Source organism: Periplaneta americana, chromosome 5, assembly GCF_040183065.1.
Source record: "Periplaneta americana isolate PAMFEO1 chromosome 5, P.americana_PAMFEO1_priV1, whole genome shotgun sequence".
Taxonomy (NCBI): Eukaryota; Metazoa; Arthropoda; class Insecta; order Blattodea; family Blattidae; genus Periplaneta; species Periplaneta americana.
In genome coordinates, this window is record NC_091121.1 from 99,668,827 (window position 1) to 99,685,473 (window position 16,647).

A 16,647-nucleotide genomic window follows, 5' to 3' on the forward strand; every position below is an offset into this window, starting at 1 on the left:
GCACTATAAAATAATTGACTTATTCTGTTTCAGCACTCAGTTGAATGGAAATGACAATATTTTGGAGTATATACATTCAAAACTGCTTTATTTTAAAACTAGAAACAAATTATTATAGAGATGATACAAATATAATTATAGTTTCAGGTTACCAACATTTTGTATATGAATTTAATTTTTCACTGCTCCAATCCTTAATCTGATGTCCCTGTTGCAGGCCAAGACATTATCTCCAATTGACACATATTGAAATTACTTTCTGTAGATCATCCAATTTTTGCTTTGAAATCGCTACTTTTCCAGTATACGCTGGTGCAATATTATCTAGTATTCCTGAAATGATTTTACTTCTTTTTCTTAAATGAAATGTGTTTAACAACGTGCTCTATGTTGCAAGATTTATTTTAACAATTTTCGCTATTATTCAATTTAAATTCATGGCTAAATGGTCTTTGATCGTTACCGCATTGGAGCGCTGCAAACATTGGCCAAAGACTATTTTTCCCGCTAAACGATGATTTATCGAAGGAAAATGTAATAAAAGTTTTGTTATATTTAACAAGTAGAATCACCTCTTAAATTTTGTTGCAGAGGTTTCCATTCACTCTGTACAGAATTGGTAGGCGGAAACTGTACACTTTGATCCGGAAACTGCACATCGCTTTTCGAGGACTCACTAATCCTATCCGGATACTGCACACTGATTCACGAGGGTCTTACTAATCCCACCCGGAAACTACACAATTTACAAAATATGGGATCTAACTTACATTAGTTAAGCCAAACTTACACTATCTACCAAAAAGGAATTGGGCACTGTTTTTCCCCTTTAGAACCTCGTGGTACCACCTCTTGTTGCAATAACAGCAGCCACCCTGTCAGGCATGCTCTCCACTAGTTTATGTAGGATATCCACTGGAATGCGTCGCCATTCCTCTTACCACATGACACTCAGTTGGACAATGGAAGTTGGGCGCATCTCCCGAGACCTCAATCGCCGATCCAATTCATCCCAAAGATGCTCAATGGAATTGAGATCAGGACTCTGTGCAGGCCAGTCCAACCGGTGAACATTATTGTCTGCATATCACTGCATAGTAGCCGCCGAAACATGAGGCCAACTTCCATTGTCTGAGTGCCATGTTGCAAGAGGAATGGCGACGCATTCCAGTGGATATCCTACACAAACTAGTGGAGAGCATGCCTGACAGGGTGGCTGCTGTTATAGTAACAAGAGGTGGTACCACGAGGTTCTGAAGGGGCAAAAACAGTACCCAATTAGGGGAGAGTCGGGTAGTATCGGACATCGGGTAATATCGGACAGTGAGTTTCTTTCATCTACCACACGATGATAGTACCTGATTGACATGGTTACGTTTCTGTGATGTCGCATAGAGAAACGTAACCATGTCATTCAGGTACTACCATATGGTGGTAGATGAAAGAAACGCACTGTTCGATATTACCAGATGTCCGATACTACCCGACTCTCCCCTACTTTTTGGTAGATAGTGTATATTAGATATAGGTTTACTTACCAAATGCTGTACAGTGATTCTGCAGTCATGTCCAGAGTTGATCGCCAGCATGCTACTACCAGGGTTGCTAAGCACTAATATTTTGTTGGCAAACACAAAACACTATTTTCTTCTTTAGTGTACTCTAGTTCTGCAGTGTATTCTATTGTGTAGGTGTAGATTATTATTAGCGAATATAGTCGCCCACGTTGTGACACACTGGCATCAAAAGGTGCTGGCACACTCAATATTTTTCACATAAGATCTGTATAAAGGGCAAGTTTAAGAAAATAATATATTTACTCCTTAATATAATGTAAAACTAAAAGACTTTCACTGAAAGTACAAATTCATAGTTTTTCAATCCCTTGAGTTTGTAAAATTTACAGTCCTCTTATACCAGCACTAAATTTCCCCGTTTACTTTCAGATGTAAACGAACGCTCCATCTCGAACGAAATGAAAAACTATTGCACGACCAAGATTATTATGTCGGAAGTAGGTCGCAACCACTGAGGGTGCGCTTGTGGTGAATCACGTCATGTCGTCAGTTTGGTAAATTAAAACTATATAGTAATGACAAAGCAGGTAGAAAACATTTTGGTGTGCAGTTTCCATATGACAGTAATTAAAGTAGAAAATATTGGTGTGCAGTTCCTATATGACCGAAATCCGGGTAGCAAATTTTAGTTTGCTGTTGGCCGGTACAGAATAAAAACAAAATTAATATTGTTATTAATGATAACTTATCGGTACAAACAATGTCTACTAAATGTCTCTGTCACGTTAGATATGCAATATCACACAAGCGGCTTAATGGAGGAAATTACATAGTTCCTTTCGCTGAATTCAGTGCTGTATTTATGCAACAAAGATAGTCACTGACTGACTGACTATCTGTCTCTCTGTCTGTCTGAATGTCTATCTGACTGCCTGCCTGCCTGCCTATCTGTCTGACTGACTGACTCACTGACTGACTGTCTGTCTGACTGACTAACTGACTGACTGTCTGACTCTGTCTGTCTATCTGTCTGTTTGACTGACTCTGTCTGTTTATCTGTCTGTCTGTCTGACTGACTCTATCTGTCTATCTGACTGACTGACTGTCCGTCTGTCCGCCTGTCCGTCCGACCGACTAGCTGACTGTTGAATTATACAGACAGCTGGTTGGTTATCTAGTATAATGTTGTTTCGTTTCTTACTTGGTTATTTGGTTAGTTCGTCTTGATTGGTGGGCAGTTAGCTAGATAACTCGGTTATTCGTTGATAATTTAGTTAGGTAATTAATTATCAACTTGGTTAGCTTCATTTTTTCCTACTTTCTTACTCTGCTTCATCTCCCTTTTTATCTACTGCGGATAGGGGAGGGAGATTAATTTGATTGTAAATTAGACTTCTCACAAATGCGACTCTTTTTAGTTATGGATCGGCATAACGCAGAGCTCTCGCTGACATATCACACGAAAATCACAACACACCTTCAATCCAACCTCGGACTGCTTAATTCAGCATTATACTCGTTGTTCACATAACCATAACGGTGGAAAACTTGGTTGATCACTTAGCTAATTATTTGATGAGTTTATTAGCCAGTCAGTCAGTTTTATTCTCTGTTCTGAAAGCACTGGAGTCTACGCTTTCTCTATTTGCCGAAATGAGGTCGAGGATTCGCCCTGGACTTTAAGTGACATTCATCTTAAAGTTAAGGGAACCCATCAGATAATCAGTTCAAGCGGGAATCAAACTCATGTCCGAGCGCAACCTCAGATCTCGTGTCCAACTCGCTACCGTCTGAGCAACGCCGGTGCCATTGGTTGGCTGGTTGGTTGGTTTAGGTTTGATTCGGTTTGGTTGGTTGGTTCGGTTTGTTTCGGTTTGGTTGGTTGGTCACGCTGGTTGGTTCGTTCTCTTGGTTCGGTTGGTTTGGTTTGCTTTAGTTAGGTTAGGTTGGTTGGTTCGATTTGAATCAATTTGGTCGGTTGGATTGGTTGGTTTGTGTGCTTGGTTTGGTTTCGATTGGATTGGTTTGATTCGGTTGGTTGATTTGACTGGTTCGGTCGGTTCACTTGGTTCGGTCTGGTTGGTTGGTTGGTTCGGTTCGGTTTGGTTTGATTCTTTTGGTTAGTTTGGTTGGTTCGGTTGGTTCATTTGGTTCGCTTGATTCGATTTGACTCGGTTTGGTTGGTTGGTCGGTTGGTTGGTTGGTCGGTCGGTCGGTCGGTAGATCGGTCGGTCGGTCGGTCGGTCGGTTGGTTGGTTGGTTGGCTGGTTGGGTTCGTTCTCTTAGTTCGTTTGGTTCGGCTTGGTTGGTTCGCTTAGTTCGGTTGGTTCGGTTTGGTTTGATTCGGTTGGTTCGGTTGGTTCGCTTGGTTCGCTTGGTTCGCTTGGTTCGTTTGGTTCGATTTGACTCGGTTTGGTTCGTGAGGTGGGTCTGTAGTGATATGTTTAAGTGAGTGCGTTGATGAATTACTGAGTTAAGAGCGCTTACTTGTTTAGTGTGTACCTGAGAGGGTTGATTGCATATTAGTACTATAATGGTGAGTAAATGACACAGAAATAAGTGTCCCTTAATTCGTTTCTTCACTGTAAGGTTGTCAGTGAAGGTTTTAATGGTTTAATTTTTAGTTTTTAATTTGCCTAGTAAGAAATTTTGCCATATTTCCACAGTTGAAACTCATGTACGCTGTAGCGTTGATCAATACATGAAATTAAAACTGAGATTTATTTCTAATCCTATAAAATTAGATTTCCAATCGCTTCACAACGTTACACAGTAATCTCAGTCAGCTGCATACAGCTCTCATCTACTCATCAAATTCCTGTGTAGTTATTTTAGTAGTTGATAGTGAAGTGTATGTAATTTTATTATCTTTACAAAATTTGTCGTTTTACTTTATTCTCTTTCCCGTTACATTTACAATACATATCTTTACTTTGTGCTTCCTTTCTGATACTGTTTGTATTTAACTTCAATTAAACAAATTTGCATATGAGTCTTCGTTCACGAATCGGTAATGAAAACCACGAAAAACATTTTTAAAAATTACAGAAGTATGTTATATATGAAGCATCGTTAATACGCAGGATGGAAATAAAATAATCCTGCAAATTGAAAGGGACGATACGGTACACTTAAATGAATACAAAACCTTTATTACGTTTTGTGAATAAATGCAAGGTTAATTAGAAAATTAAGGTGGGAATTTCAGCAGCCTGACAACATCTCCGCCTCTTCCTTCTCGTAATACAGATGTAAGAGGTCAACGAACTCAGGTCTGTTTACCTTAGTGAACTACCTCCAATCTCCCTTTCTGGTAGCATCGGTCAGTAGCTGCAAATTAGTGACTTTTGAATTAAATTTACACGAAAACCGTTCACGCTATTGAGATATGCCAGAGGGATAAATTATTCTTTATTATATTTTCTACAGATGCAGGGTTGTTTCCCACCTCTGATAGCTAATTTGAATGACATCATGTGCGTCAGGAGTCACTCGACAGCTGAACTGTGACGCGAGGTGACAGACCAGTAGTGAGTGATCTCATAGTCAGAGTGCACGGCGACTAACAGCAAAAATTCCCAAGAAAATCGAGCGTTATGGGAGGGGTACATTACGACCCTTTCCAATGTCAAGTACAGTTAAGTGAAAATAAAAGAAGCCTGCAATAAACGAGGTTTCGTTATTTCCAAGAAAGGCATCTTCTATGTACTTAATAAGATTGGTAAAGCTTCAATGGAATTAATTTGTATCATCTCGTGGGGTGCGACGAGTTGTGACGGGGGGTGGATTTGCTTGCTTTTTCCATTCTGGAATTAATCCCATCTGAGCTTTGCCAGTCTTATTAGGTACACACAAGATGCCACGTGTTTTGCAGGCTCCTATGATTTTCACGTAACTGTACTCGTCATCGGAAAGGGTTGTTATGTACCCCTCCCAAAAAGGCTCGATTTTCTTGGACATTGCTACTGTGATACACCGTGCACTCTGATTATGAAAGCACTCACTACTGGTCTGTCACCTCTCGCCGCAATTCAGCTGTCGGTGTGATACCTGACGCACATGACGTCATTCAAATTTGATATCAGAGACTGGAAACAACCCTCTGTACATATACAAAAATCACGATCCTATTCGGAATAGTTCCTGAATAAGAGGATGTTAAACATTTGGGAGAAAACATTTTTTCTGAGAAAACTATGGACTTTCCACCAATATGGTATTACACTTTTTTGTTACAAGATGAACTATTCGCTCCAAAAATCTACAGGGTTATTTCACTTCCATCTTGTATAGAATGAAAAAAAAAATAAAATGTAAAGAGGAAGAAGATGTAAAATGTAATAGGCTATAGTGCATGAGGAAAAATATAAGTAGACATCATATATTGGATGGGATTAATGACATTATTAGCGATGATATAGGCTTCTATTACAATTTATTGTTCAAAAGAATTGTTAAAATCGAGAACATTTTTGTTTAACTTATAAATTTCTGTAGACAATATGAAGGGAATAAATGTATTGTTAAATACTCTTACTTATGCGATATTAAATTTATGTTCACTCTTTTTCACAATAAAATTACTTTCCTCTTTTCCTTGTACTCGATTTCGATTTGTTCAATGGTTACCGGCTTCATATTCTTTCAGCCATCTCTTCTTTATATACCTGAATTTTTTATTGATTTATTATGTATCGTCGCTGCCGTACGAATCCTAATATTTGCCGTCCTTCTTAGCCGATATAAATTTGAAATTAATTCATAATATTACAAAAATACACATTTACAAATCTCTGATTCATTCAGTGGGAATAAAATTTGGACAAAGATTATCATTAAATATGGAAAAGTATGTTATTAGCGTAGCGGATCATAATTTTGGAAAGTTGTATATTAAAAATAATATTCATATTAAAGTTAAATTGTAATAGAATTAGGACATGTCATAACGTGGATGGAAGTAATCGCTCTCCTTACTTCCTTATGAACACACGTCTTCCTAATATTATTACTTTACATTTCTTTCTTATTATATTATTCATAAAAGGCTCAAATAAATCAGTATAAAGTAAGTTCTACATGCACAGTATGTAATAATTATAAATACTGACAGAGCATCGAGTTCCCTGTCACCTGGAGACTGAGCTACGTATCCCGATGGAAACAGGTGGGATTTCCTAATGGAAACGACATCGGAGAAATCCGAATCACGTTAAGTGATGTGGGTAGGCATTAGACACACGATATCGGAGAGGTTTCCTCTGCGCCTTATCATTTCTCTCGCACTCAGGCAACCACACATAGCGTTCTCATAAAGTATGACCACAGTCTAGTTTATACAGTCACGAAGCTCAATACGTAGGGAATATGCACCCATAGATAGTTGCTAACCACTAGGATCGCTACTATAGCCTCATAGAAGAGGTGATGACACTAAGGGATATAATAATAATAATAATAATAATAATAATAATAATAATAATAATAATAATAATAATAATAATGATAATAATAAAAGCCCAGTGGGGCAAGGCCTCCTGCTTGGGCAGGGATGGCTCGAGTCTTGACCATCAGAAGAGCCCAAGCGCCATTTCATCCTATTAGCTAGGGTGACCACGTCCTCTATGCCGCTTCTTCATCGTACTTCTTCGTTTCTGACTCTGTCCTTCAGGCTTATTCCGAGTATTTTCCTTTCCATTCTTCTTCGACATCTTCCTAATTTTAATGGCTGTTTCTTTAGGGATATACTACTATAGCTAAACGACAGCTGTGAGAAGTATGGAATGAAGATAAATGCGAACAAGATGAAGACCATGGTTATCGGAAGAGATATAAGGAAGGTAAACGTGCGAATTCTAAATAAGGCAATAGAACAAGTGGACAGATTCATATACTTGGGGTGTACTACAAGCTGCTGCTGTCAGGTAGTCAACAGGAGGATAGCAATTGCAAAGGAAGCTTTTAATAGAAAAAGGAGCGTCTTTTGCAGACTTCTGGAGAAAGAGCTAAGGAAGAGACTAGTGAAGTGGTTTGTGTGAAGTATGGCTTTGTATGGGGCAGAAACATTGAAATTACGACGAAATGAATAGAAACGACTAGAAACACTTGAAATGTGGACATGAAGAAGAGTGGAGCGTGTGAAATGGACAATGGACAGACAGAATAAGAAAGAAAGTAGTGCTACAAAGAGTGGGTGAAGAAAGAATTGTGCTGAAAGTGATGATGAAGAAGAGAAAAAGTTTCTTCACGCTACTTATAAATTGTCGGAATTCTGGTATACGATCGTCGTCAGAGCTTGTATCTGTATCTGATTATTTTTAAAAGGATTCGAAAAGATCATTTTTACCATTTTCTTACCTCTCGACATACAATAAGTTATAATGAAATAATGTTAAATATATATATACAAATAAATACCAATCATCAAGAAAGACACATTAAGCTGGCACCACAAGAAAGCAGACAATTTAGCAGTGCTACTAATAGCAGTAAAATTATTGTTGCTACAATTTTAATTAAAATGGATTTAAAAAAATACTACAAATGTTATACATTTATTGAATATTATTACTTTATAAAACACAAACAGACATAATGGTATTAAATAACTGATTTTATACATTATTGCGACATATTATTCAAAATCATGAATGTTTATTATGTTGATTTACATGATTCTAGAAGAAACATTCAGATAGAACCTTATCACTCTCATAGAAGACCCAAAAGTGCAATTATAACTTTATCAAATTGTTTGTACAACAAAGAATAATTGTAATATTAACATAAAGTTCATACTATAGATAGTGCAAAAGTAGTAGTACTCAATGCAGTAAAAATCTCGATTTTGCTAAAATTGTCAAATAGAACCTTATCATTCTGAACCCTAGAAATGGTGACATCCCAGATCTCCACAGGGCAAGATTTCTTATGCCTTTGCGTGTTGATAACAAAATTAAACTAACAAAAATATCCAGTAGATTAAAGAATACGTTTCCGGCACCTGAGCTCGAACCATATCAATACCAGTAACATTAATTGTGGTGGACAAAGTGGTATTATAGGTTTTCTCAGAAAATTTCCATTCCTCCTGTCATTTCATTCCATCATTGCCCCACCTCCAAAGATATGCGAAAGCCTCATCAATTCTTATAGATTATCTCAATTAGTCCGTACGACATGACGGCATCATGCGTCCAAAACACGACTGAAATTATTATTATTATTATTACTATTATTATTATTATTATTATTATCATCATCATCAACAACATCATCATCAACATCGTCATCATCATCATCACTAGTGAGAGACAAGGGATTCTATGATTTTCACACCTTGATGACAGATTGTGACTTCATAGATTTATGCATCCTGTTCTGTCTGTAGGTCCCGAATATAGTGAAACGTGACACTGTTTCTTTCCAGCTTTCAGTCTTAGATTTTCAGATGTCACAAGCCAGAAATTATCCAGTAGAATTTCATGGTAACTTATATTTATTGCTTCTTCGACATACCTTCGAATTTATGTGTTCCGAGACTCAGACTGTGATGCCCAGTTTTCATTCCGGAGCTTTAAAGGGGAAGAGAGAGTCTTCCTGGATGCTTCGTCCGTGCAGAATGATTTATCCTAAGAAAGTTTTACTAGACTATTCCGTATTCGGTTTTTTTCCTATTACACTACGTCATCATTTTTACTAATATTGAGTATTTATTAATTTTCTTACATTGTCGTCGTTCATTATATAGGGTGGACCTATGTAATATCATTAATTTCAGAGGATTATTCTTTCAAATAGTTCAAACAAAAACGTTTACTACAATTTTGCTTGTTTTTGCTCCCTTTTCGAGATATTTTTTTTCGTATGAAATATTTCATAGCGTGTCTTGGGAGAGTCACTGATTTAATTCCCAATATGCTCAGTCAATCATGATAATAAACGATGATAGCATTTTAGTTTTATTCTTTAAATATGTGAAAATTTGGTCCGAACAAATGTAATGTTTTAAAATTACTTTTCAGAACGAAAAGTTACATTTGTTTAGAAAAATTTTGTGTACATTTAAAGAATAGAACTAAAGTTGTTTTGAATAATTTATTATCATAATATACTGCTCTCTTAAATTGACTGAGCATATTGGGAATTAAATCAATGACTTTCCCAAAACACGTTATGAAATGTTTCATATAAAACAATTTCTATCTTGAAAAGGAAGCAAAAACGAGCAAAATTGTATTAAACTTTTCTGTTTGGAATGTCTCAAAGAATAACACCATGAAATTAATGACATCACTGTCGGTTCATCCTGTATAAGCTACGTACACAGAGTACTGTATATCAAAATTTCATTCTTTCCCATATTTGTACCGTTGTCAATTTTGAATCGCCTTGTTTGTTCAAACTACATTTTTTTTTTAAACTAACATTCTCAGCCACCGGCTCAGTCAGCTGAGGCGCTTGCCTGCCGATCCGGAGTTGCGCTTGATCATGGGTTCGATTCCCGCTTAGGCTGATTACCTGGTTGCGTTATTTCCGAGGATTTCCCTAACCATAAGGCGAATGTCTGGTAATCTGTGGCGAATCCTCAGCCTCATCTCCCCAAATACCTAATAGTTGATACAGCGTCGTTAAATAAATAAGTAAAAAAAACATAAGCTGCTGTCAGGAAGTCGAAGGGAGGACAGCAATGGTGAATGAAACTTTTAATATAAAAAGAAGTAACTTCTGCGGATCTCTAGAAAAATAACGAAATGCTTTGTGTGGTGTGTGGCTTTCTATGGAGCTGAAACGTGCATATTACGACGAAGAGTCCACACCTGAGGAGCAACGGTTAGCGCGTCTGGCCGCGAAACCAGGTGGCCCGGGTTCGATTCCCGGTTGGGGCAAGTTACCTGGTTAAGGTTTTTTCCGGGGTTTTCCCTCAACCTAATGTGAGCAAATGGTGGGTAACTTTCGGTGTTTGACCCCAGACTTATTTCACCGGTATTATCACGTTCATTCCATGCAGACTCTAAATAACCTAAGATGTTGATAAAGCGTCGTAAAATAACCTACTAAAGAAACGACGAAGTGAAGAGAAATGAATGGAAGCATTTCAAATGTGAATATGGATAAAAAATTATGACATGAACAGACGGAATAAAGAATGAAGCTGTGCTAGAAACAGTGGCTGAAGAAAGAATAACTCTGAAGTTGATCGGGAAGAGAGAATGGAATTGGCTGGGTCACTGTCTGAGAAGGAGCTGTCTGATTACTGAAGGATGCACTGGAAGGAATGGCGAATGGCAGAAAAGTTCGGGGCAGAAGAAGATATCAGATTATAAATAGCATTTTAAGATAAATGGATCTTATGCGGAGTCTTACAATTAAAGGAAAATGGAAATGAGGGAAGATTTTAGAATGCTGGGTTTGCAATAAAACACCTGTCTTTGTGCAGAAAACTATGAATGAGTGAATAACATTGTTTTAGTCTATAATCTGAGGGTAAGTTGCAACGTATCTGATGAACTGTCGTTCTACGAATCACAATATTGTACAGGTACAATGAAGGTTCTGTGTCGACATAATCTCTCGATATAATTTCTATTAATGTAGTAATTAAAAGCTCACCTTTAGTGATAACTATACAGAATTATTGGCAGGTTTAAACACTGAAACTACTAAATATTGAACTTCATAAAAATCCTCTCAATGCGAAATTGATAGGGACTAGTGAGTCTATGGATATACAGTGATATAGAAGATCGTAGAAATAGAGAAGACATATAAATTTATTATGTATTACGTGAATATATTATGGTTATGTGATTACTGTAACAATAGGCTTTTGTATCCACTTTTTTTCGTCTGCAGCTTAAGTGATAGAATTTCTGACTTCTAATCCAGCAAAATTCGGCTTCAGTGTTCAGTAAGGAAGTGACTTTTTGTCTCCCTCCTATAAGTTGTGTGTTCTAGAGATGAACAAAACTAACTGCCGCTCTCGCTCGCTGTGTTCGTTGCATTTGTCTTTCGAGTCTCGTCTCGTCATTCTCGTGCGCTTCGAGTCTCGCTCATCATTCTCGGCCTGGAAAGACTTCGTAACTTTGAATAACATACACCATTGAAATAAATAACATTATAAATGTTTATGCTCGACCATGCCGAAATGTAGTAATTATACACCTGGTAGCAGACCTTTAATGCATGTCATTAAAGTACACCTACTCATTAAAGGTCAGGTCTTTCAGCCAATAACGACTCAGGTTACAACTGTTCAGCCAATGACAGGTCAGCTTTCTACCGTTATAAAACCGCAAGTATCGATTATTCTCGGATATGGAATCGAAAGAGAATTAGCGAAAAGTCACGGAGGCTGGAAATCCAATACTATCGCAGAAGGTTATGTTCTGTTACTATAATAATTAGCTTTAATTGTAAATAATATTCAGATAAATTCAATTTGCCATCTCGTTTTTCAATGTCTAATTTAATGTCAATGTTATCTCTGAAGGTTCTTATGGCCTAGCAAGGTCAATGTGGACATCTGTTCCTCGGAAAAAATCAATAATTTCGCGTCTGCGCACATCTCACAACATACGGGACATTGCTCAAAAATTAATAATATCAAGTTAGAAATATGGTCGAGCATAAAAAGTCGTTTGAAACTCGCCTATAATGGTAATTAAGAAGCTCGTATGAAAATTATGAAACTCGCTTGCGCTCATTTCATAAATATCCATACTCACTTCTTAATTACCTTAATTATAGGCTCGTTGCATAATGTACTATTAAATGAGACAAAAAGGCAAAACAGAACAAATTCTGAGTTATCAAAATGTTCCGGTTCTATTATATGATATTACCTATGGTTATATAAATAGAAACACAACAATTCTCAAATAAATGTGCATTTCTAAGAAACATAAAACATGACGTTAATATCTTTTTACTTCAGACTGCACACTTGATCTCAAACATATGAAAAGAAAATTCCTAGCCTTTTAATAAGGGCCTAGTAATTAAATAAAGCCTGGGGAACGGATTATTATACACTGAAATGTATAGCTGATGTTTCAAATAGGCTACTTGATTGTTTATACATATATAACAGTTGCTAAAGTAGATAAAAGTTCAGTCAGGTATAAACAACTGTGGTGATTCAAGGCTGCTTGACGTTCGGGACTTCGGTAGTGATCAATCTTGACGTCTCGAAACACTCACAAGCAGTCTTTACGTAAACGACGCGACGTATACAACATTGTCATGCGGGTTTTCGGCTTTGTGGGCGCTGTTAGTCTTGCTTTGCATTTGTCCTATAATCTATTCTCCTAAGACGTTTTCACACTTTATGTTAACTACATGATCTTTTTACTGTAATGTATTGTTTTTTTTTAAGAAATGTTTTCAGAAGAAAAGGTATTTAATTATTTTTTAAGGTTTCAAAACAGTAAACCATATTAATAATAAAAGATTGCCTTTTAACTGACGTCTGTCTTCTTTTTCAGGTAAGGCGCAGCACCAAAAAGGAAATATGAACTCTGAATGTCATCATTTCTGTGAGTATGTTTTTTATTACTGCTCTACTCTGAGGCACAGTGCTAATATATATCAGTACAGGAACATATGCATATATTTATAATATTTTATTAATGCATACATAGTAATGAACGTATCTTCTGCTGTGGCGAAAGTGGTATTGATTCTAGCTGCGAAACCAGGGAATTAGAATACGATTCCCGGTAACAGAGATAAATTTTATCTCCTTTGCAAGTAGATTGGATGTGTCTCCCTTCTCTTACGGTGTATATATTCTGCGTTCTCTTCGAAGATAGTTTTGCGCTATACTAACACACATTCAGGGAAGTCTAGCAGTTGTCCACAATTGTGAAAAGAATCAGAATGGAATGAGAAACAAACGCATTTCTTGAAGGTAAATTATGATCGGTGGATAATAACTGTTCATACAATGAAATGTGACAGGAAGCATCTTTCTGCATATGCATACATATTACTAATCGGAATGTAAACATTTACACTATGATTTAATGAAATCCGATATATTGTGTTGTTCTATTACAGCTTTTATTTCTTTGTTGGCTGAATTGAGAGATCTAGCTTAGATCAATCAGTAGAGCGATTAGCTTTTCTTTTTCAACTTTAAATACACGTTTATTACAATCAGGAAACTACAAAAGTACATATTAAATATAATATAAACAAAAATACATTACAAAACTATTATACACATAAAACAAGAATGAACATGTAAAATATTTAAACAGAACAGAAATATAAATCAAAGAATTTAGACCCATATGAGCAAACGATCGTGGTCGGGAGTTCAAAACCGCACTGTACATAAGCAGAAAGAAGAAGAAGAAAACAAAATAAACAATTAATATAAGCAATAAAATGGCACAGATTACAAAAAACAAGAGCCTATATGATAAAAAACAACAATCACAATTGAAAAAAAATTTGTAACCAATATTCACAAGTATAAGCTATAAGACTAATATTTAGCAATTAATTATCTAACCCTTGTTAAGTTCCCTTAATAATTTCTTTTAATTTTCACTTTAAAATTAATCGTACTTATGTTAGCCAAAACAGCGTACTGAGAAATTAATTTGTTGTATAGTTTAAACCCATAGTTGAAGCCATGTTTGATACCAGCAGCTGTTGAAATTTTGGATTCTGTGAAATGAAATATGTTTCTTCTCGTACTATAATTATGCCACTATGTGAAGAACGCTATTTTGATCGAAGGTGTGGAAACTTTTTTTTCTCTGTAATTTGCATGTCTTATTGTTTTTTTTTCTGAAATGGACGTTCTAGCGTCAATAACAGCATCACTCTGGTCTAAGCTTCTAATTGACTGCTGTTATAATGCCTGTCTGTTTCTAAAGCGTAAACCTACTCATCCCAGTGGTTCTTTCATCTTAGGGAAAAGTCATAGTCGCAGGGACTCATATTCGGAGAATACGGAGGACACTCAGAACTTCCCAGTTTCACCTCTTAATTAAATTAACCACTTGAGCAGTCACGTGACAACGAGCACCATCGTGAAGCGCAATGGGATGGATAGGGCTATTCGAGAGATTTCAGCGCTTCCGACATTTCGTAAATTCTGTTCCAAAAAGTGACTGTAGCGTAATATGCAGCGTCGAATTCCAATTGAAATAAGTGAGTGATTAATACACCTTCATAATCAGAATCAGCAATAAAAATGCTTTTGAGTGGGTCCTGCTCTTGTCTACATTTCCTTAGGGCGTTGCAGATAAATCTTATTTTTATCGTCACTCCATACGAAGTATAAAGAGTATTAGCTTTTAACGACGAGAGAAAAAAATAGTTCAATACATACAGTATTTTGTCCCCTACTATAGTGAATACCGAACAATCAGAAGAGATTTTAGATGAGTTGGTTCGTGATGGCCGAGTCAGCAGAATGAAGTATGGACGGAATTAAAGCACACAGCGGAGACTAGACAGCTGATGGACGAGCGTGACGACCGAGCAGGACCCAGTCAGAAATCTGTTGAGCTAAGTTGAGCAATAGACCGAGTAGGAAATCGCATGGTCTATCTAAATGAGTCAGCGAGAAGAAGAAGAAGAAGAAGAAGAAGAAGAAGAATCAAGAAGGCTATACGGGAGATCAAGAGAAAGTGCGGTTAGCGTTCAGAGAAGACGTCAGGATACGAAAAGTATGATGGGTGAAGAGACAGTGATTTCGTCACCACAAGGCAGTATTTTATCGTTGACGGATAGATTTGAGGGCCAAAAAATTTACAATTATAGAAGTTGGTGCATGAGCAGTAAGAAATAAATAAAAAAAATCTGAATGGAATTACATCAGGAAGTTTGGTGATTTAATGTCATAAATCGTGTTTAGTGTGATGAAAGTATGTTCAGGGGATCATATATATATATATATATATATATATATATATATATATATAAATAACTTCCTAACGGATCTCTCTCTATATATATATATATATTTATTTATTTATTTATTTATTTATTTATTTATTTATTTATTAACTAGCCGCTTTTTAATTTCCCAACATCTTTTTTCAATTTTATAACTTCCTAACGGATCTTTCTCTCTCTCTCTCTCTCTCTCTCTCTCTCTATATATATATATATATATATATATATATATATATATATATATATATATAAATTAAAAAGCGGCTAGTTAATAAATATAGTTACCGATTGAAGTTTATTGTAAAGAAGTAAATCTTAGAAAGTGATGTAGTGAAGTTTATGAAAGATGATCTTAGTGATAGTATTTACAATTTTCTAAATTTTTTTTCTGAGTGTTGATTGTGGTTAAGAAATGAATGGTCAAACTAAAGTGAACTATATGCTCATGTCAAGATTTAATAAGATTATTATAATGATGTGTAGTAGATAGAAAAAAGGTCCCAATGAGTATAACAGAGTGAAGTGTTAAAGTTTTTTAATAGGAATGTTAGTATAGGGATTTTAATTAGGATAGTCGGTTAAAATTTAAGAACGATATTTTGATGAAGTAATAATTATCAACAGAATAATATCCTGTAGAGTAGAACGAGTTAGATGTAATGTAGAAAGACGGAATTATATATAAATGTAGTTAGCAAGATTAGAATACTGAAAGGAACGTAAGTGTGGAACAAACAGATGGTGGACATTTAAGATCAATAAGAAGAAATTGACAGTTTGGAATTAAGTTAATAGCGAGAGTAGAAGAGTTATTAGTTTAACAGGCTGTCGGGATTGCATGCTAATTGTAGGTATATGTAATAGAAAGTTATGGTGAAACCCGTATACATAAGATGTGGTACAACATAACTAATATAAATGTTGATGACAAATAAATATCCGTCTATCTATAGACAACATACATCAGGCATCGCTCCATGTCAATCTATCAGCTTACATGAACAACCAATAGGGAAGCTGAATACAGCAATGTTGTCTCTAATTTTCGAATGACCTATATAATTAAGCCTTCTCCATCACATTACACATTTAATAATTAGGGAACGTATTCTGTCCCAGAACGTACGGAGATAAGATTAATTCTTCATAGACTATATTGGCGTGACGTCATGTTTCCCGCGCGACACAGGTTCTTTACGGAACATTTGCGTCG